Below are 23,575 nucleotides of genomic sequence, written 5' to 3'. Positions count from 1 at the left end.
TTCCCCTGAGATAGAACCACTATGTCTGTAATGCTGAATCCCACAACCTATGCCCTAAAAGGTAACCTCAAAATCATCTAAATTTCAGTTTTCCTGGTTTAATAGTGCTTCAACTTCATCCTTAGCAAGTTTTGGACCCCTCAGTACTTGAACACCTTTTCTTTCTTTCTTTTTTTTAACAAGGGCACTTTTCAAAATCCAAAGGAGAAGACTACAGCAGAAGTTGTCTGCAGGATTCTAGATACTGACAATTCTGATCTTGGCACACAGCATACAGCCCCGAGCAGCCATGATTTATAGCAGCAGAGTCTGGACAGGAAATCCATGACAGGTCACAGAACCCCAAACACACAGACTGTGTGGTGAGGGGAGTGGGCAGAGCTGGGGAGAATGACTTGGGGGCCAAGGGCAGGCCTCTGTGGACATTGCTAGCCTATCTCTCTGACCACTGGTCATTTCCAGTCCCATTCTTTTGCAAACAGGTTAATCTTTGCTCTAAGAGAGAGAGAGGAGGGAAAAATTATTTAAATTCACTCAGAGGCTGAGGGTAATCATATCAGTGCTTTAGTTCAGATGTTATTTCAGGATAAGATTGCTATTGGAAGTGAAAGTGAAGTCGCTCAGTCGTGTCCGACTCTTTGCGACCCCATGGACTATAGCCTATCAGGCTCCTCCATCCATGGGATTTTCCAAGCAAGAGTGCTGGAGTGGATTGCCATGCTATTAGTCTGCCTTAATTTATCTGAAAGTTCTGTAATAAGCCTTCCTGCAATTATTATTTGTCTTACAGCACAAAATAGGCAAAGTGTAGTCTGAGAGATGAAAGCAGTATGTAGAGCTTAGACCTAAAACTCTGAAATAAAAATTTGTGTGTCCTTATTGTATCCTGGAGTGGGTAGCCTTTCCCTTCTCTCCTTCTTCAGGGTAGAAGGGAAAGGCTACCCACTCCAGTATTCTGGCCTAGAGAATTCCACGAACTGTATAGTCCATGGCGTCGCAAAGAGTCGGACATGACTGAGTGACTTTCACTTTGTTGTCTTCAAGTTATATTTTTGAAACATCAAATATGGATATAGCACTGTGCTAGGCACTGGGTGAGGTGGGATACAGGAAAAGAGATCAGACGTTGAGTCCATACTCTGGTCCGGCACCCTGACAATATTGAGTTTCTAATGGGCCCTGGAAGTAATAGGCTGTCCTCAATAGCTTTAATGTAGAGTGGAGATGGCATGTACACACATGAATAGTAGTCTATTTATGTTACTGGTATTTTTTTCCAGCTTTATAGAAACATATTTAAAGTATAAAACACCATGTTTTGATATATGTATACATTTTGAAATGTTTACCACAAGCTAATTGACATATCCATCACTTCACAGTTACTTTTTCTTTTTTTTTCCACAGTTACTTTTTCTTGTTTTGATAAGAATGATTAAAATCTACTCTCAGCAAATTTTCAGTTTACAATTCAGTATTGTTGACTATAGTCACCGTAGTGTATATTAGCTTTCTATAACTTGTTCATCCTGCATATACGAACTTCCTATCCTTTGAACAACATTTTTCCCATTTTCTCCACCCCTTTGTCCCTGGAAATCACCATTCTACTCTGCTTCTAAGAGTTTGACTTCTTTAGATTCTGTATATAAGTGACATCATACAGTATTTGTCTTTCTGTGTCTAGTCCATTTTACTTAGCATAATGTCCACCAGGTTCATTTGTGTTATCACAAATTACAAGAGTTCCTTCTTTTTAAAGTCTGAATAATATTAGAGCATATATATATATATACACACACATAGAGAGAGAGCACATATATACAGCATGTGTATATATATGCATATGTATACACACACACACAAAGATATAGATTTTCTTTATTTATTCATCTGTTGATGGTTCCTTAGGTTGTTCCCATATCTTGGCACAGTAAATAATGCTGCAATGAAAATGGAAGTGCACATATCTCTTCAAAACACTGATTTTCATTTCCACTGGACATATACCCAGATCTATGGTAGCTCTATTTTTAACTTTTTTCAGGAACCTCCAAACTGCTTTCCATAACGGGTGTACTAATTTACATTTTTAACAACAGAGCACAAAGTTTCCCTTTTCTCAACATCCTCAATACTTACCTTTTGTCTTGTGGATAACAGCCATCCTAACAGGTGTGAGGTTATATTTTCTAAGTTTAATTTGCATATCCCTGATGATTAGCTATATATTGAGTACATTTCATGTACCTGTTGTCCATTTGCATGTCTTCTTTTGAGAAATGTCTATTCAAGTCCTCCGTTAACCATTTTTAAATCAGGTTAATAACCTTGTTTTCTTGCTTTGAGTTGAGTTCCTTATATTATATACTTTGGATATTAACTTCTCATCAGATAGAGCCTGCAAATAGTTTTTTCTCATTTTATAAGTTTTTTTTTTTAACTGTGCTGATTACTTCCTTTGCTGTGTAGAAGCTATTTGGTTTGAGCATTCCCATGTGTTTATTTTTGCTGTTGGGGTAATATCTAAAATAATTCATTGGCCAGACCAGGGTCAAGAAACTTTTCCCTTATGTTTTCTCCTAGTAGTTTTAAGTCTTAAGTTTAGGTCTTTAATCCATTTTGAGTTGACTTTTATATATCATGTGAGATATGAGTACAGTTTCATTCTTCTGCTTGTGGATATCTGGTTTTCTCAACAGTTTGTGAGATCATCCTTTCTCAATTGTGGTATTCTTGGCACCTTTGTCAAAAATCAGTTGACTGTATATGCATGGATTTATTTCTGTGTTCCCTATTCTGTTTTGGGGTTCTAAATATTTGCTTTTAGGCCTGTGCCATACTGTTTTGATTACTACAGTTTTGTAGCATATTTTGAAACCAAGGCATATGTGCCTCCTGCTTTGTTCTTCTTGCTTAGGATTGCTTTGGTTTAAGGCAAGAGATTAATGTAAAGAAATACTTTGAGATTAACTAAATATGAATCATAAGTGTGAGCTCTTGTGGTCATAGGAGCATTTCTCAAGAAGCAGCGCCCTGCATTATGAATATAATTTAGAGGTTGAAAAGCACAGGCTCAGACTCCAGATTCAGGGTCTGCCTATCCCATGTATCAGCTGTGTGACTCTGGCTAAGCTACTTGATTCCTCCTATGCTTTGGTTTCTTCATCTATAAAGTGGACATGAGTTATATTTACCTCACAGGGTAGTTATAAAAATTAAATGAAAATAAAATAAAATACTGGGACTAACCATATCATTAGTATCATCCAAGTGGTAGTTGTTAGTGTTTTTATTATTTTGATGGGTAGAGAGGAAGGAGGAGCAATAATATCAAAGGTTTATGGTAGAAGATGACATAAGCCATCTGTTACAGGAGAAGAGTAATTAGCACAGTGTTGGCTCAGCCTGTTTCACTCTCCATCCTTTTGCTTGCTTGGCTCTTGGAGTCAGAAAGTGTCAGAAATATAAATGGAGAGGGGCACTGGAATTACCCTAGTCAATCTTTTGTATTCTCTTCGACATTTTTCAAGAGGTTCCATGGGGTTTGGATGGCTCTTCAGCTATTTTTGCCCTCTACTCTTTGTTTAGATGGAGCATGAGGCAGAGCCTGGCAAGAGGGGCTTCTGGCCATTTCCTCCTAAACTGAAGTGATCTCAGCCACATCTGAACCCACAGGGCACTTGATTTGAAGTACTTTTTTGTTATTGTTTGTTTTAACACTTGCCTAGTCTGTGTCATAGTAAGATTGCTTTTGCACATGTCACATGACCCTGATGAACCACATGAGGGTTAAGGCTGGGCCTTTCTTGCTTTGTACTCTGACCACAGTGCTTTATACAGAGTAGCTGCTATAGCTATTGTTGAAATAAAGGAAGAGTAAGGTGAGTGATGAACCCACTACTTGGAAAAAAAGATTCCAACCTTAAAAGGGAGGTCTTAAGAATTTCATAATCCCCATCTTGAACAGGGTCTCAGTTCATTCCAGGAACTGGACAGGCATCTTTAATTGGAAGGTAAAATGTGACTACTTGTTTTCTTGTCAGATATTGACACTGGGCAGAATTAAGAACAGCAAGGAACAGCAGCCCCACACTGGCTTCCTCCTGAAATACAGCACTTTATCAAGAATGTGCTGGAGCTGGGGTTGTAATGCTGTTAATGAAATTGGCATCCTAGTCAGATAGCTGTGAGCATAATTTGAAATCAGCTATAGATAGTTCAAGATCAATTGCATTTGATCAGCCAATGTTGCTAACAAATCTCTTCACTGTACAACATTTAAAAGGAAACATCATCCACACTGCAGTTTAGAAAATAACCGCAGAAGAGGAGAACATCCAGATAAATTTTGGGTTTCAGTTTTCTCTTTCAGTGGTATCACTGTACAAGAAATTCTTATAATTCAAAATATAAGTTTAGAGAAGTAGTTTGACATTTCAGCATTTAATTCACTCCTCCTTACTAAGCCTTAGGCCAGTGGGGATTAATACACAAGAAGGCAAGTTTCAGTGGGGTTGAATGAAGGAAGGATCTCAGAGAAATAAGAAGTACAAAGTAAATTCCATGAGCAAAGCAGAACATGACCCATTTGTTAAATGCTGCTTTGAGGCTGGAGGCTACAAAACACTGGTTTTCAGTTCTGGCTGCACGTTGTTGTTCAGTTGCTCAGTCGTGTCTTATTCTTTCTGACCCCATGGACTGCAGCCCACCAGGCTCCTCAATCCATAGGGATTTCCAGGCAAGAATACTGGAGTGGGTTGCCATTAGAGATTTTTCTCCTGTTTTTATTTTTACTTTTTATTGAAATATGACATATTCTCCATGAAGTACACTAATCTTAAGTGGAAAGTTTAATGAATTTTTATAATGGCATCTACCTGTGTACACTGTCAGATAAGATACAGAGTATTTCTAGCATCCTGAAAGCCTCCCCAGGGATAACTGCTCTCCTGACTTCTATCACCATGGATAATTTTGCCCACTCATAAACTTTATATAAATAAGATCATACAATATACACTCTTATGCACCTTTTTTAAACTAAAGATAATTATGTGATTCATCAATGTTGTATATATAGTTTGTACTTTTATGCTGCTGCTAAGTCGCTTCAGTTGTGTCCAACTCTTTGCGACCCCATAGACAGCAGCCCACCAGGCTCCCCCGTCCCTGGGATTCTCCAGGCAAGAACACTGGAGTGGGTTGCCATTTCCTTCTCCAAGGCATGAAAGTGAAAAGTGAAAGTGAAGTTGCTCAGTTGTGTCCGACTCTTAGCAACCACATGGACTGCAGCCCACCAGCCTCCTCCATCCATGGGATTTTCCAGACAAGAGTACTGGAGTGGGGTGCCATTGCCTTCTCTGTGTACTTTTATAGTGTATATAATATATACTATATATGCTGTGTAATATTCTAACATTCTAACATATGACCATATCACAATTTGTTTATTCTACCACTTGACTTATTTTCAGGGTAAAACAAATGGATCTGTTTATATATGCATGGAATATTGCTGGAAGAAATTTAACAATTGCTCTGGGAAGGGAAGCTGAGTGACTATTAGGCAGGAATGAGACAGAAATTCAAACTATCTATATCCAACTCTTTGTAGCTCTTGATTTTGTACAATGTATTTGCTATATATAATACATACAAATAGTTAAACATTTATTTAAAATTAAGTCTTTCTTACTTCAATATAAAATGATGCCATAAAACTCCTAGAAGAGAACATAGGCAAACCATTCTCTGATATAAATCATATCTATGTTTTCCTAGGTCAGGCTACCAAGGCAATAGGAATAAAAGCAAAAATAAACACATGAGACCTAATCAAACTTATAAAGCTTTTGCACAGCAAAGGAAACCATAAGCAAAACAGACAACCTACAGTCTGGGAGAAAATAATTGGAAATGATGCAACTGACAAGAACTTAATTTCCAAAATATATAAATAGCTCATAAAAAACAAATAACCCAATAAAAAATAGGACAGAAGACCTAAATAGACAGGTTTCCAAAGAAGACATACAGATGGCCAATAAATATATGAAAAGATGCTCAACATCACTAATTATTAGAGAAATGCAAATCAATATTACAATGAGGTTCTGCTTCATACAGGTCAGAGTGGCCATCATTAAAACGTCTACAAATAACATACATATGCTGGAGGGGGTGTGGAGAAAAGAAAACCCTCCTGCACTGTTGCTGCGAATGTAAATTGGTACAGCCACTGTGGTAAACAGAATGGAGGGTCCTCAAGAAATTAAAAATAGAGTTGCCATATGATCCAACAATTCCACTCCTGGGCATAAATACAGACAAAACTATAATTTAGAAAGATAATGTACCCCTATGTTCATAGCAGCACTATTTCCAATTGCCAAGATACAGAAACAACCTAAATGTCCACAGACAGATGAATGGATAAAGAAGATGTGGTCCATATATACAATGGAATAGTTTACTGAGCCATAGAAAGAATGAAATGATGCCATTTGCAGCGACATGGATGGACCCAGAGATTATAATACTAAGTGAAGCAGGTCAGAAAGAGAGCAACAAATACCACGTGATAGCACTTACATGTGGAATCTACACTATGACACAAATGAAGTTATTTATGAAACAGAAACATGCAGACAGAGAGAATAGACTTGTTATTTCTCATAGCGGCGGGTGGGGGGACAATCAAGGGGGAAGGTTGTAATGGGAGTTTGGGATTATCAGATGCAAATTATTATACACAGAACGGATAAACAACAAGGTCCTATTGTATAGCATAGGAAGTGAAAGTGAAATGGGATTCTCCTGGCCAGAATACTGGAGTGCGTAGCCTTTTCCTTCTCCAGGGGATCTTCCCAACCCAGGGATCAAACCCTGGTCTCCCACATTGCAGGCGGATTCTGTTACCAGTGGAGCCACAAGGGAAGCCCGTATAGCATATGGAATTATATTAAATAGTTTATAATAAACCATAATGGAAAATAACATGACAAAGTAATATGACAAAGAATATTTATATTTATATCTACATCTATATTGGATCACTTTGCTGTATACCAGAAACTAACACAACATTGTAAATCAACTATACTTCAGAAAAATACCATTAAAAAAATTAAGTCTTTGTGTCTTGATTCTGGAATTTCATTCTACTATTGACGAACATTTGCATTGTTTCCAGTTTGGGGCTTTTATGAAAAGAACTTCTGTGAATAAATATGTACGTGTCTTTTGCTGTCAAATTCTCTTGGGCATATACATAGGAGTGGAATTCCTGGGTCATAAGGAAAGCATATACTTATATTTAGTAAATACTGTCCAACATTTCCCAAAATGGCTATATTAATTTACATTCCTACTAGCAGTGTATGAGGGTTCAAGTTGCTCTATGTCTTCTCCAATTTTAAAAATTATGCTTAGGGAGCAGTATGGGCTTCCCTAGTGGCTCAGATGGAAAAGAATCCACCTGCAATGTGGGAGACCCGGGTTCGATCTCTGGGTTGGGAAGATCCTCTGAAGGAGGGTGTGGCAACCCACTCCAGTATTCTTGCCTGGAGAATCCCATAGACAGAGGAGCCTGGAGGGCTACAGTCCATGGGGTCACAAAGAGTCAGACATGACTGAGTGACTAAGAGGAGCATTATAAGGTACCATCCCAGAGAGTCTTGTGTGATTCTCCTAAGGCAGGATTCATGCATTGGTACTTTTGGAAGTTCTCCCAGGCTATTCTAATGTGCAGCCAGGGCTGAGAACCACACACTAGAATGACGGTCTAAGGTGGCTGGCTTTCAGAATCAGATGGAGAAATTTAAAAGTTGTAGGTCTTGGTTCCTACCCCAGACCTACTGAATCAGATTGTCCAAAGGAGAACCTGTGATTTAAGCTAGTTCCTGGAAGTGACTTGGATGCAGAAGGAAATGACAACCCACTCAGTATTCTCGCCAAGAAAACCCATGGACAGAGGAGCCTGAAAGGTTATAGTCCATGGGAACTGTATGGACACGACTGAGTGACTGTGTTCACATGGAGGTGATCTGGATGCAACTAGCCTTAAGTTAGGCAACCACAGATTCAAGACTTGTTTATTACAAGTTTAACCTACTTCTTTTCTAATATTAAAAAATTTACACACATAGTAAAAAGCAAACAAAAAATAAAAATAGTTTACTTACTTACACATGGAAAATAAGTCTTCCTCCTAAGCTAGACTCCCAGTGACTCTCCATAGAGGCAACTCTATTGTTGAGCTTCACGTTTTATGTATATCCTTCTAAAATTTTCCTGAAGGTATTGTATTTGTTAGGATCTTTATGTTGCAAGTGATCAAAAACTCTTTGCATACTGGCTTAAATTTTAAAAAGAAAACTTGGAGAAAATTAACACATATAACTAAATAGTCCAAATTTACCTCTGGCTTTCAGGTACAGTAAGATCTAGAGATTTAAACTCTCAGTCTTGGTTTTTCATATCTTTTGTTTTTTTCTTTATCATCATGCCTATTACCTTCATGGCCGCAAAATGGCTATGGCAGTTTCTGCCCTCCAAACTTCACTTCTATTCTGAATAGTCAACATATGTCCTAGTAATCCCCCACTTATGACTCATCAGCAACTCAAAATTGTAAGATTTGATTTGTGCTTGTGCTTAGTCACTCAGTTGTGTCCGACTCTTTGTGACCCTGTGGACTGTAGCCCTCTAGGCTCCTCTGTCCAGGGGGATTCTCCAGGCAAGAATACTGGAGTGGGTTGCCATGCCCTCCTCCAGGGAATCTTCCTAACCCAGGGATTAATCCTGGCTTTGCAGGTGGATTCTTCACCATCTGAAGCAACCCTAAAAATGTTTTCCATCCTATTTCTATTTACAATTTGTGGCTGTTATAATGGATACTCTCTAAAATTAGAGCAGAAGTTTTAGTAGTTTAAGTGGATTAATAGTTTGGGGCAAGTGGTAATATTGGAAACTCGTGTATACCACAAACTCCCTAATATACATTTTATATTACCTGCTCATTTTTGAATCATAATGCTTTTGACAGACATAACTTATTCCAGCTGACTTTACCACTATTATCACTAGTAATTATTATTGTAAATTTGTTTAGATTTTCCTGCTGTAACAGTGACAATCCTTTTTTTTTTTTTTCAAATGCTGGTCTAGAACTTTCCAAAAGTATTCTTTCTTTCTGACAGTTTCAAAATGTTTTCAGTCTATCTTGCTTTCCTTCTAATACAGGTTCCAACATCCTCCAAGGGACTCTGGCTCCTTTCGGTGGAAAATAATGAGACGAGTCAGAATGTGGAGTCAATGCTGCACTCAGGCGTGACCATGACTTTTGACTGCGGGAACGATAGCAACGCAGCAGCAATGTACCATAGAGCATGGTTCTCAGTGTGAGTGAATTTGTCCCCCAGGAGGCATTTACCCAGGAACATTTTTACTCTACATGACTTGACTGAGGCTTCTGGTGGGGAGGTTGGGGGATGAGGGGTGGTTTACTACTGGCATCTAATGCATAGAGGCCAGGGATGCTGCCAAATATTCTCCAATACAGAGGACAGTCATCACCACAGAGAATTATCTGGCTCCAAATGTCAGGAGTGTTCAGGATGAGAAGCTGCCTAGAGTATTAGCTCATGTGGATACTTTCAGTGTATCAATACCTGCTCTAGTTCCCTCCCTTTGGTTTTATAATATTGTTACACACATAGGTAACTTTCCAACCCGTTTGTACATATTTACCCATTTATACACATGACTGTATATACTCCTATGAAATTTGACACTGTACTACACAGTATCACACCAAATCCTGTATTTGAATTACAGTGCTACCCAGAATGGGAGGGAGAATCTCCACATTGCATAAACGAGCATTTATAGCTGCATTTTAGGTTGTAGGCTGACTAATACGATTTATGAACAGAATCCATAATGGAAACTTCTTGGGAAAGTGTGGTGTCATGCTTTTCTTTGCCCTTCTTTCTCCTTTCCTTCTTGACTTCTAGTTCAGATGTCTAGAAATTAAATCCAAACAGTGCAGAGTCTGTGATCTACTGGTTGGTGCTATCCAAGAGCAGCACCAGCTTTCAGAAAAGGAAAACAAACCCCCCCCCCCCCACCCCAGGGCACCATGGGAATCTTAAGGGCAGGCAGCCTTGGCAAGAAGAGCCCCTGTTATGGAATGCATTTCTATGTTTTCCTGTTAGTAGTGTCATTTTTTCATTCTGTCCTTATTTTTCAAACATTTTTTGAAACTATAACATATATACAGGAGAGTGCACATAAGTGTAACTTGATGAACTTTAAAAACCTGATTATGTCTACGCAGCTAGCACCTAGAATGAGACATGGCCATGTCTGGAACCAGAAATCCGCTGGCACTCCCTTTCAGTCTCTTGACCCCAACCAAGAGTCATTCTAGTAACTTTTAACAGCATAGAGTGTATTTTGTTGTTGTTTTTTAGTCGCTAAGTTGTGTCTATTCTTTTGCGACTCCACGGACTATAGCCTGGTAGGCTCCTCTGTCCATGGGATTTCTCAGGCAAGAATACTAGAGTGGGTTGCCATTTCCTTCTCCAGGGATCTTCCTGACCCAGGGATCAAACCTGCATCTCCTTCATTGGCAGGCAGATACTTTACCACTGTTCACCAGGGAAGCCAGCAGTGTAGATTAGCGTTAACAATATCATTTAAATAAATGCAATCATTTAGGGGGCTCCAAAATCACTGCAGATGGTGACTGTAGCCGTGAAATAAAAAAGATGCTTGCTCCTGGGAAGAAAAGTTATGACCAACCTAGACAGCATATTAAAAACAGAGACATTACTTTGCCAACAAACGTCCGTCTAGTCAAAGCTATGGTTTTTCCAGTAGTCAGGTATGGATGTGAAAGTTGGACTGTAAAGAAAGTTGAGCACTGAAGAATTGATGCTTTTGAACTGTGGTGTTGGAGAAGACTCTTGAGAGTCCCTTGGACTGCAAGGAGATCCAAGCAGTCTATCCTAAAGGAAATCAGTCCTGGGTGTTCACTGGAAGGACTGATGCTGAAGCTGAAACACCAATACTTTGGCCACCTGATGTGAAGAACTGGCTCACTGATGCTGGGAAAGATTGAAGGCAGGAGGAGAAGGGGACAACAGAGGATGGGATGGTTGGATGGCATCACTGACTTGATGGACATGAGTTTGAGTAAACTCTGGGAGTTGGTGGTGGACAGGGAGGCCTGGCGTGCTGCTTTCCATGGGGTTGCAAAGAGTCGGACACGACTGAGCGACTGAACTGAATCATATAGGGTGTGCTCATTTGTGTCTGGTTTCTGCCACTCAATGTTATATTTATGGATTCACTCATATTGTTGTTTATTAACTGGTAGATCCCTCACTCTCATTACTGTAGATGGCTACAGTCACCGTCTGCAGTGATTTTGGAGTCCCCTAAATGATTGCATCCGGTCCCATCACTTCATGGGAAATAGATGGGGAAACAGTGGAAACAGCATTGAGAGTGAGGGATCTCATTATATACTCTCATCACAGTATATAAATATACCACACTCTTCATCCCACTGCTGATGAACATTTGAACAGTTTCTATGGGAGCCACCTCAAATAGTGCTGTTATAAACCTTTTTTAAAATATCTTTTGGGGAACATGTGCAACACATGCATGCATTGCTGTTGGCTCCGAGGAGTGGAATATCTGGGTCATAAGTAAGCAAATGTTTCATTTTAGTATATAATGCCAAACAGGTTTCCAAATTGGTTGTGCCAACTTACACACCCTCCATTAATGTCAAAGAGTTCCATTTGCTCCACATTATCACCAACACTTGATATTTTCCATATTTTTCTTTTTAGCCATAATGGTGGGTATATTGTGGTATTGCCATGTGGTTTCAGTTTGTATTTTCCTTATGATGAATGTAATTGAACATCTTTTCATGTAGCACTTGGCTATTTAGATATCACTTTTTGTAAAATGTCAATGCCCTATCCATCGTGTGGTATTCTATTTTCCATTCTTCTTTGTTTTCCTTGCTGTATAAAGACTTCCTCTTTCTTCCTATCCTGACCCCTAGGGAGTCTTTATAACATCTGAATTTTTAGGGTAACATTCTTTTATTTTATTTTTGAGCCTGTGTTAATTCAACCTTGGTTCCTTTTTTAAAATCAGGAGTATTATATTTAAATGATCAGTTGTTAGGGCACTAAAGATATAAAATAAAGGATTTTTTTCCTTCAGAAACTTAAAATATAGAAGTATAACCTACTAGGCAAAGCAAATCCTGCTCAAAAGGCTTTCTTTTGGCAGATTAGATTAATTTGAAATGTAATAAAATGCATATAAAGATTTTTTAGTGAATGCATACAAGATTACAGAATACAAGGTTATTTTCCTACTCAGAAAGCTTACACAGAATGATAAACTCATAGACACGGAGAACAGATTAGTGGTTGCCAGAGATGGGCGTGGGGAGGAGAAATAGATGAAGGAGGTCAAAAGATACAAATCTCCAGTTATAAAAAAGTTCTAGGGGTAGAAGGTATAACAGGGTGACTACAGCTAAAAATACTGAATTGTGTATTTGAATGTTGCTAAGGGAGTAGATTGTAAAAGTCCCCATCGCAAGAAAAAACATGTAACTATGTGTGGTGATGGATGTTAATTCGACTTATTGTGGTGACCATTTCACAGTATATTTATACCTATATTGACTCACTGCACTGTACGTCTTAAACTAATACAATGTTACATGCCAATTATATCTCAGTTTGAAAAGAAGGAAAAGAAAATCCTTCAACTGAAATAGGACAGATTTTTAAATCCTTAGAGTGTTTGCTTTTACTGACTTTACCTTTTTAAGTCAATGAAAGCTTCAAAATTACTTCGTGGATACTTTCACTTAAAAAGAGAAACAATGCTGCTACTTTTCCCCTGCCCACATTATAGCCCAGCAGGAAAAGGGACTGAGTTCAGGCCAAAATCATAAAAGCTTTCAATTAACTAGTAATTGCTGGCATGTTTCCATTTAAATATCCTTGCCTCATTATCTCTAGTTGCTTTTCAAACGGTTAGGTCACTAAAGCCTGCTTTTGAGACAAAAACTATTTCTTCCCCAAAAGTCAGGGGAGAAATCAGTGATTAAGGATATAAGTTAATTAACATGATCATTTTGGCTTAATTATTTAAAGTCCAGTTTTTTCCCCCTAGCATACCTGTCCCCTAGCTATCAGAATCATACTGAAATCTGTAATTTTTCATTGATACATTTATAGCGCTCACACAAAGAGAAGAAATAGTCTTAAAGGCAATGCACACAAAAATTATGTGTCAACACATACATGCCATTTTTTGCACACACATACTACTGCATATTTTTAAAAGATGTCTTCTTCAAATATTAACAATGGGATTTTTGTTTCCAACCAAGCAATTTTAATAATTGTTTGATATACCTTTGCCTAATGAATAATCATTTTTTAAGGTTATACTCTTAGAATACTATAATTTTGTTTTTACCATTTTAATCATTTTTAAGTGTATGACTCAGTGGCATTAAGTACATTCATCCTGCTGTGTGACCATCACCACCATCCAGCTCCAGAATTCTTTCATCTTCCTGAACTAAACCTCTATTCCTGTGAAACAGTAGCTCCCTAATATCTCCTTATCCCATCACTCTACATTCTGGCAATCACTGTTCTACTTTCTGTCTCTGAATCTGAGTACTCTAGGTGCCTCATATAAATGGAATCATACAGTGTTCTGTAGCTGGCTGAATTCACTTAGCATGGTGTCTTCAAGTTTCACCCCTGTTGTAGCATGTGTGAGAATTTCTTTCCTTTTTAAATTTTTTATTATTCCTTTTACTTTCCTGAATAATATTCCACTGTATGTGTATACACTTCCCTGATAGCTCAGTTGGTAAAGAATCTGTCTGCAATGTGAGAGACGTGGGTTTGATCCCTGGGTTGGGAAGATCCCCTGGAGAAGGGAAAGGCTACCCACTCCAGTATTCTGGCCTAGAGAATTCCATGGACTGTACAGTCCATGGGGTTACACAGAGTCGAATGTGTATACCACATTTTAAAATCCATTCACTTGTTGATGGACATTTATTTTGCTTCTACCTTTTGGCTATTGAGAACAGTGAAGTGGAAATACAGAAGTGAAAAGAATCCCAGAAGTGGAATTCCCGAGTCCTATGGTAATACTGTATCTGATTTTTTTTGAGAAACTGCCATGGTGTTTTCTACAGGGCTATACTGTTTTACATTCCCATCAGCAATACACAAGGTAAATACTGTATTTTATTTGTATTTTAAATCTATCAACTCTGAATATCTTTTGTACACATCCCATGTGGTTGGTTGGCATCACCGACTCAATGGACATGAGCTTAAGCAAATTCCAGGAGATCGAGAAGGACAGGGAAGCCTGGTGTGTTGCAGTTCATGGGGTCACAAAGAGTCGGACATGAATTAGCAACTAAACAACGACATGACCCCGAGGCTAGCATTTGTCTGTCTGTCTATCTATCTACCTACATAGGTATTTAGAATGGAAACATTAATTTGCAACTGATGGAAGCACCCTGAGTCAAGAGGCAGTTTTGAATGGCACCTTGACTGGCCCTTCTCTTGCTATCTGTACCTACCTGGCTCCTCTCTTGCTGCAGGCCTCTTATTCTTCTGGGTGTCTGAGGCAGGTTGGGATGGGCAGGTAGCTCCCCCTGCTCAGCTCTGTAGCCAGAGGGGCAAGTCCTGGTGACACGCTTAATTGCCCTAAGTGACAGAGATCTGATCTCTTCTGGAGGGCTTTTCTGTGGGTTTATTCTAGAGGTGGTCTCCAAACAGCACTGCCCAGGCTGGCTCTTTATTTGCAATTTACTTCATCTTTGACAGTCTAGTTGAATTCTCCTATTTCCTCCCTCGTCTGGTTTTCTAATTAATTTAATCATTTGTCTCTTATTTTTGCCAATGCGTGTCTGAGGATATGTCTGCTGGGTTTCCTTGTACTCAAGCCTTTCACACCCTCAGCAGGGAGCTGCTTTCTGAAAAACTTTGAGAAGGTGACCTGCATTTGGATGTATATTCATTAGTTATAATTGTTGTGACCGTGGGAAAGTCCAGAGGGTTTTTTAATGCCCGACATATCCGGGCTGACAGACTGGCTTATTTGATGTATAGATATGACTTTTGTCACTTGGGTTTGGGGAGAAGTGGCGGTAGCATAGGGGTTTATCTCACAGTGGGGAGTATCTCTGTGGAGTTGAGCGCTCACATTTATTTGAACTTTTGGAGCCTGAGGATTCCCCTTTTCTCTAGCTTCCCTGTGTCTTCTGGAGAGACCTTTCTCCAAACAGGGCTTTTGTGCTGGACTGCTTCCTCACAGCCTCTGCATGTTGGGGTCCCTGGCACTCTTAGACCTCTTCTCTGGTCTATTTATCTTCATTCCCTAGGTGATTTCTACCAGGCCTGTGCAGTAAATAAACCTGTAGGCCAATAACTCCCAAATGTATATCTCATCTTGTCCTTTTCTTAAAACTGTAAATTAGTTTATCCAACTGCCAATAGAGTGCTTCAGATTGCTTGTCTGAGAAGAATGCTGCATTGAACATTCCTAAAATCAAATGCCTTATCTTTTTATACCCAAGTAAATGTTCACCTTCTTTCTTTCCTAGTTCAGTAAATGACTATCATTTATCCAGTAGCTCAGGTCAAAGTTCTTACTGTAGTCTTTGACTCCTCACCCTCAACTGTTAGGTCTAATTCCATCTGCAAATCCTGCCACCTCTACTTTCAAAATACATCTTAAGGCTGACCACATCTCGCCTCCTTCACTCCTAACAACCTTCCTCTGTGACCATCAGCTCCTTCCTGGCTTCCTGCAATGACCTTCTCAGTAGGCACTCTGCTTCCATTTTTGTCCCTCTATAGGAAAATCTCTGTAGGGTTCCCAAGACTGAGCTTTAAAAAAATATTAATCAGATCACATCACCTCTGTTCTCATACTTTTAAGAGCTTCTCATTTTATTCCCAGAACCAGACCTGAAGTCTTTGTCATGGCCTATAGGTCATGTAAGACCCTATGTGAACTCTCTCCATGTCTGCCTGCCACTGACATCTTATCTCTTACTGTTCTTTGCTCCCACACCCCTATTTTCTCTACACTGGGCCTCTGGATATTCCTGCCAAAGGCCCAACATCCTCACCTCAAAATCTTGTAACTGCCTGCCCCTAAGTCTGGAATGCTCTCCCCACAGTTTTTACACAGCTCATTGTCTCACTGTGTCCAGGTTTCTGCTCATACGCCAGCTTCTCTGAGAGGCCTTTTCTCACAGCTTTATGTAGAATCTCATCGTCCTCACAGTACTGCAGCTGCCGCTATACAAAACTGCTGTTCTTGTAGGTCAAAATGGTAGAATTGTCAGTTTCAGGTGTTTCAGTGCACACATGTAACATTATTGTACTTACTTGTCATCCTTATATATTTACAGGTAGGTTGTTTTTGTTGTTGTTGTTGTCCTTCCTGGACCTGGGTTGCTCATCTTTAGACAGTACCTGAAACAAAGAGGCATTCACAGATCATCAGCTGTATACTTCTTCCATCTTTTGCCCTTTAATAAGTTAAGCCCTCAAACAGCTCTCTGTGCAGTCACACTGGTCAATCCCCTTCACTCTTCATCAAGAGCCACACTCTTACATTCTCAGAATATTATTTTTGAGATCTTGCCATTTCTCATTTTCCATTTTCAATTGTCTAGTTATGGGCTTAGACTACACTTTCCTCTCAGCTTTTGAGAGCTGTATACTGACATTTAGGACTTACGTCAGAGCCTCTCCAAACTGCTTTCCTTGGGCATTTTAATCCCCCATGTGAAAGATACTCTCTGATTCCTAGTCTCCTGGGCTCCTGTATTCCTGCTTCAATAAGCAGTTCTTCCTGGGAGGTCAGAATTAAATCTACAAGAAAAGTTCCTTTTGTTTCTTCCTCTTCCTCAGTAAAATGAAATTATCAGCAAGACAAGGTCATGCGTTCTGCTGTTATAAATGAGATTTCCAGTTTGAAACTCAGAGGGCTGGTAAGTTCCTATTATTGCTATGACTTGCAAATGTGTCAATTCTGTGATCTTTTTAGGAACATATTAATCAGCACTCCATCTTATTTAGCTGAGGCTATTATATTCATTTATGGTAAACCAGGTGCTTTCCAAACCATTTAACCCTGGGTGGAATGTTCAATCATCAGTGCAACATTTAGGACTTTCCTCCCAAAATGTACTGAAAGACTGTAACTTGAGCTCTTAGTTATACTTGACTCAAAGTGATTTTTGGCTGTCAGTGTTAATGTTCAAATATTTAATGGCACTTGTTAAAGACGGTAAGGCAGACTTTATATGCAGAACCATCAAGAGAGTAGAGGGACCATGGCGAAGGGATTTTACAGTGGGGGAGAAGGACTGGGCTCAAGGCAAGGGAGATATGTAGCCAAGGACAGGGTGTGCGAGGGGTTGTAAGTGGATGGAAAATTATTAAGAGGGAACCTTAGGGATAAAGGGGGTTGTGGCTAAACTTATCTAACAGGATTCTTGCTGACAGCAGGCCAGGGTGATCTGACATCATTTGGGAGGTGGTGGAAGATGAGGGAACTGACCAGATATCAAGCGGGGCAGGAATCTGGTTACACTGACTTAGCAGGTTCTTGGTAAAACTACCAAGGCAGTGCACGGTGGCCGAGGAGAAGGTTCAGGAGCCTGAGTAAAGTTTGGTCAAAAGAAGAATCCTTGTCACCAGGTTGCAAATAGGGGTGGAAGTAGGGGAAAGAGCACAGAACAAAAACCAAGGGGCTGCATTTGGAGGCAGACATAGTTGGCTTTGAATCTCACTGTTCCTATGTGTATTAGTCAGAAACCAAACTAGTAATTTTAACAGAAAAGAGTTTAATAGAGGGGATTGGTTAAAAGGGTATCATCAGAGACCTGAAAAGGTTAAAGGAGACACTGGAGCACCAGAGAGAAACTTTAGGAAGCAGCTCCTGCACCCAGGCTAGTGGCACAAACAGAAAAGAATAAGGTTATCAGAACTTGGAAGCTCCAAGTAGGGCTCTTTATAACTGGGACCCAGACCTCTGGGAAGAGGGTGCTTGGTTAACTGATGCCGGTACTTCCTAGGGGCTGGCTCTAGGAATGTGGGAAATTACTGCTGCTAAAGCGAAAAAAACATCACTGGGGTGATGCTGACAGTACCGGGGAGCGAACAAGAAGAAGAAAGCCCCTTCTTTCTCATCCAGCCTAAGCCTGTCCTTCTCATATGATGACTAAGAGCCACGGACAAAGCAGAGACGTGGTTTTCAGAGTCCCAGCCTCAACATTACAGAGCAGAGCAGAGAGGTTTTAAAACTGAAAGAAATGGTGTAATCCCCCATATAATGGCCTTACAGAAATGACATAACCTCTTTAAGCCCCAGTTCTTCTACCTGCATAATGGAGAGAAGTGCTTCCTCCTAAGGTTCTTGTCAAGATTAAATGAGTGATGTATGTAGATCACTCAGTAAGTTTGTTGACAGAAGCTTCCGATCTGGCTACGTCTCTGACACCCTATCTTCAGCCTCTCACTCCAGCAGCCAGAGGGTGAAAAGGAAAATGGAATGAAGGCGGAAGAAACAAGACGAGAGAAGAAGGGGAGAGGAGGATGGGGGAAGTGTGACCCGTACCCTGGGCGTGTGTAGTCATTGTTTAACACCACCTGTGCACCATCACTGGGCTCCTTGGGAAGGTTTTTCCTACTCGGAACAAATTACATGCTTCAGAGCTTTTAACGATTTCTGGGGGTGGGTGTTACAATTTCAGCAAAATCATGGAAACCGGAAAGAGTACCTGGAAGTATGTGATTGTTTTCTAAAAAGTGAAGGCTCAGTGGCTTGGCAGAGGAAGACATCAGGAGGTCTTAATGAGTCAGACCACGAATTAATCCTGCCTTATTTTTCCTTTTTTTTTCTTTTCCCAGCATCTTTGGCTGGCTCCAGCAACCATTCCAACTGTGTAATTAAGTCATTTCTAGGAGAGCTGAGCAGCTGGGTCAGTACTATATGTTCTAGTGATCACTGGCTGTCAGGTTGAAGCTTAAATTAATATTCTGAACAGTTATTGAATTTCAGCCACTCCATCTTTACAGAAGCCAGCAACTAGAAATGTGACAGGTACTCCGGGTTCTGCTTTCATCAACACGTTCAAGGAGCGATAAAATCCAGCACCAGCCTGATACTGTCAATAATATTTCTTAGAGTGGCTGTTGATGTAAAAAATAGATAATAATAAATTGGGTCGAAGGAACTGAAAATGTTATGTTCTGTGCCTGCCCAGGCTGAGGACAGCTGCCACCCCACCATACTAAGGTGTCTCTCTTGCCCTTAGGCCTCATTTCCTTCCTAGATGATAAAAATAAATTCCCTATAATGCAAAGGGACCACTTTCTAGAAGTGTAAATTGAAATATGCTGGCTGTACAAACTTGTGAAATTAGTTTTGTTGGTGTAAGAAACCTTAATTAAAGGACTGGTTTGAAATAAGGAAGAGAAATAATGCATTTTTCATTATGTTCACCTTGGCACCAGCCACATTCACTTTAATGATCTAATTTCTATTTTTCTTATTTAATGGATGACATTAGATTAGCTTTCCTAACAGGTTTGTTTCCAAAAGGTTAATGAAATCGAGCTAAATATTTGGTTGGCCAAAAAATTCGTTTGGGTTTTTCCCTATGATGGTAGGGAAAGCCCAATATATACAGTAAATCATTAGTATTTCTGTTTTGAACCACCAATGTCTCACAGTTCTGGATCCTGCTTTCTGCTTGGGGACAAGATAAAATTTATCAGAAATTAAATAGTCCTTTTAGTGTGAAAAGCACTAGTCCTTTTCGCACTAAATGGCTTGTATCCTCTATACTAGGAAATCAACAAAATATCAGAACTATAGAGGAAACAGCTCCTTTTCTATCACCTTCAAATGAATAAACTCGACATGAGATTTTTTTGTGACTTTCCTTAATGAAAAACTGAACCAAAGTAATAGATTTAACGTATGAGAATCAAAACTTGGGAATTTAAAAATTTACATTTAGTAACCTCTCATCAGGGAGTGAGGGATGGGGTTTAAGCATTTACTGGAGGTAGTAATAAGGAGAGAAACAATTATTCATGAAATCTTTTTTTGTAAAGGTGAGGTTGTATCCACTTTCTCTTATATCAGGCTTCTTAAAAAAAATCAAAGCTCAAGACCTTGGTTTATTAGTCTGCCACTTCCAGTCAAGATGAAATAACAGAGACTAGAGTTACAATTCCTGCCTAAAGATATAAAAAATAAATAAAACAATGGTTTTCAAAATTCAATCACTAGGAAAAAAAGGGCTGTGACTCTTGAGAGACAAACAACCCAATTTTTTAAATGGGCAAAAGATTTGAATAGACACTTTACTAAAGAAGATATATGAATGAAAAGATACTTATCATTAGTTATCAAGGAAATGCAAATCAAAGCCACAGTGAGATATTACTATATACTTGACAGAATGTATAAAATTGAAAGACTGACCATATCAAGTGTTGGCAAGGATGTGGAGAAACTGGAACTTGCATACACTGCTGGTCTGTAAAATGTACAACCACTCTGGGAATGAGTTTCCCTGCTTCTTAGAAGTTAAACATGTACCTATTACAGAACCCAGATATTCCATTTTCGAGTATTTACCTAAAAGAAATGAAAGCCTGTGTTCACTACAAGGACTGGCACATCAATCTTCACAGCTATTATAATAGCTCCCAGATAGAAATAATCCAAATTCCCATGACCAAGGAAATAGGTAAATAGAGTGTGGTATATCTACATAAGGGATTATTCCTCAACGATGAAAAATAATGGGTGGGAGAGGACACGGGTAAACCTATGACTGATTCATGTTGATGTTTGGTAGAAACCAACACAATACTGTAAAGCAATTATCCTTCAATTATAAATAAATTTTTAAAAAGTTCACTTTTAACATACTAGTATTAAACCAAAGTTAACTATGAAAAAAATAATGAACTACTGATACACCATGCTTCATGAACAAAGCTAGACAAAAGACAGTGTATATTGTATGCTTCCATTTATACAATATTGTATAAAATGAAAATGATAGTGACAGAAGGCACTTTGCTGGAAAAGGCAGTGTGGGGGTGGAGAGGAATGCGGGGGTAAGGAAGGGTGAGGGGTTCCAAAGGGGCCAAGGAAATTCATGGGGATAATGGACATGTTTATTATCCTGACTGTGGTGATGGCTTCACCATTTTATTCATGTGGAAATATACTGTTTTACTTTAAATATGTGCAGTCTATTGTAGGCCTATTAAACTTCAATAAAGTTTTTTTAAAAGGTCTGACTTCTAATCATAGTTGAATGATCTCAAACACATTGCTTTTAAACTTTTTTTAAGTAAAAACATTTTAAATTGAACCATGGCTGATTTACATGTTACATTAATTTCAGATGTATAGCAAAGTGATTCAATTATACATACATTTGTTCTTTTTCAGTTTTTTTTCCATAATAGATGACAAGATATTGATTTGTTCCCTGAGCTTATACAATAAGTCTTTGTTATTTATCTATTTTATACATAGCATCAAACACATTTCTTAATCTCTCTGAACCCAAGTTCCCTTGGGGATCAAATGGAGCCCCTAACAACAAGCCTCTCACACCCACAGGGAGTTGTATCAGGCAAAGCCCTGTAGTAACAGCCCTTAGAGAAGCAGCAAGTATATCAGTCAGGGAGAGCATCTTGTCCTCTCTATAAAAAGTTTCATTTCCTATTGATCCTGCAGACAGGGTTCTCTCTTGAGGTCCTATCTTTTACCTTCAGCAGTCATAGGATGTGATTTTTGAAGGTAAGGTGGTTCAACCTCTTAAAACATCTTTATAAACAAAGTCAGTTGGGGAGAAATAACACACAAGGGGTTAAAAAGCAACAGCCCAGCATCTGTAGCTCTGCAGAGCACTCAGGTGAAAATTGCCCTCCCTTTGTCATCAAGGGACACAATAAATTCAAGCTATCTAGTCTTTGTGTGACCTTCCCACCCCCTACACTCACATGACAAAAATCATGAAGAGAAAATAAACAGCAAAAAAAAAAAAAAAGACATATGCTTTGGAGTCACACCTGACTCATCACTCCCTGGGTCTGTGGCTTTGGACAGCTCACTTCCTCTCGCTGAGCCGGTTTCCTCATGTGTAGACCCATTATCCCATAGGGTGACCACGAGGAAGAAACAGGTAAAGTTCCTTGGCAGCACTTGACACGGGGAAGACGCTCAGCGCCATGGTTTCCCCAAGGTAACACACTAGATTGCAACAGTGCTTGAGCAGAAAGCTCCTGACCCCGGTTCGATTCCTTTTTCACTGTTCTTTGTTGCTAGCTTGCCTGGCTAGTGTATGATGGGGAAGGGTGTGGGCAGCAATTAGATACCAGAGGTCTTAGCTCAGTCTGGTGCTCTTGCCACTGACCAAGGTCATTTTTTAAAAAACCATCACAGATCAGAATTCATTTATCAACTAAGGGAAAAAATGGTGCCTAAAATCATATTGGTTGGGAGATCAGGACAAATCCCTCTGGACCCTAGTCCAATGTTATTCATGACCAGTTCAGCCCCCACCATCTCTTTGACTACTTCACCCCTGACTCAGAACCCGTTCCAGAGCCGGTAACCCTGGTGCTGGACCGGGCAGGGTGCCGCGGGTGCATCGCTGCTGTTATGGCGGCCCTCCACCACAAGATGGCAACAACTCTCTTCTTTCAGAAGAGAAAGAGCAAAAGCCTTTGGAAGCCTGGAAAGCAGGCACGTTTCAGCTAGGATGAAAATGCATTCATTTTAAAAAGTGGTTCCCTCACTCTTAAAATGGTAAAAACAAAGCAAAGAGCATGAAAGGAGCGCTGTTAAGGCACAAGAGACGAGGGGAGAAGGGGAGACTGCAGTGGGGAGACCCGGGAGTGTTGCTTAGAAGCTGAAGGACTTATCTTGGTGTTTGCGTTTGATCTTGTCACCTCCCATTTTGTCCATATTCTTGTCAAGCTCATAACTCCAAAACTGGGCTACCCTTGGGGTCTCTGAGATCGAGGGCCTATTTGAGCCTTGACTAGACTAAAAATTCTGAATTCCTCTTCTACTCGCATGAAGATGGGAGTGTTTCTTATCTCTTTTCCCATAATGACAAAGACATGTTTTTTACTCTTCCCCTATGTTCTCTGCTGCTGCATATCCTCCACTTCAGACATTATCCATTGTTGCTGTTAGGCCGATGCAGGATGATGGGAGTGAATTTTAATCCCCGTCTCCAGTACTTTTGCCTGGAAAATCCTATGGACGGAGAAGCCTGGTAGGCTGCAGTCCATGGGGTCGCTAAGAGTCGGATACGACTGAGCGACTTGACTTTCACTTTTCACTTTCATGCATTGGAGAAGGAAATGGCAACCCACTCCAGTGTTCTTGCCTGAAGAATCCCAGGGACGGGGGAGCCTTG

The 23,575-nt window shown here is 39.7% G+C and overlaps 1 long non-coding RNA gene across 2 annotated transcripts in view; it reads left to right on the top strand.

The window, feature by feature from the left end:
• Window positions 1-22,380, top strand: part of LOC129621327 (uncharacterized) — a 51,456-nt gene extending 29,076 nt beyond the window's left edge. The window contains exons 3-5 of one of the 2 annotated variants that reach the window (XR_008699223.1): window positions 9,247-9,404; window positions 17,019-17,098; window positions 22,309-22,380. This is a non-coding gene — a long non-coding RNA (uncharacterized LOC129621327). Of the gene's footprint in view, window positions 1-9,246; window positions 9,405-17,018; window positions 17,099-19,022; window positions 19,834-22,308 lie in introns of those variants that run through there. The other variant, XR_008699222.1, reaches the window with a different exon arrangement.
• Window positions 22,381-23,575: the final 1,195 nt, after the last annotated feature.

This window comes from Bubalus kerabau, chromosome 10 (genome assembly GCF_029407905.1).
Source record: "Bubalus kerabau isolate K-KA32 ecotype Philippines breed swamp buffalo chromosome 10, PCC_UOA_SB_1v2, whole genome shotgun sequence".
Lineage (NCBI taxonomy): Eukaryota > Metazoa > Chordata > Mammalia > Artiodactyla > Bovidae > Bubalus > Bubalus kerabau.
This window is presented reverse-complemented; position numbering and strand designations above follow the sequence as displayed.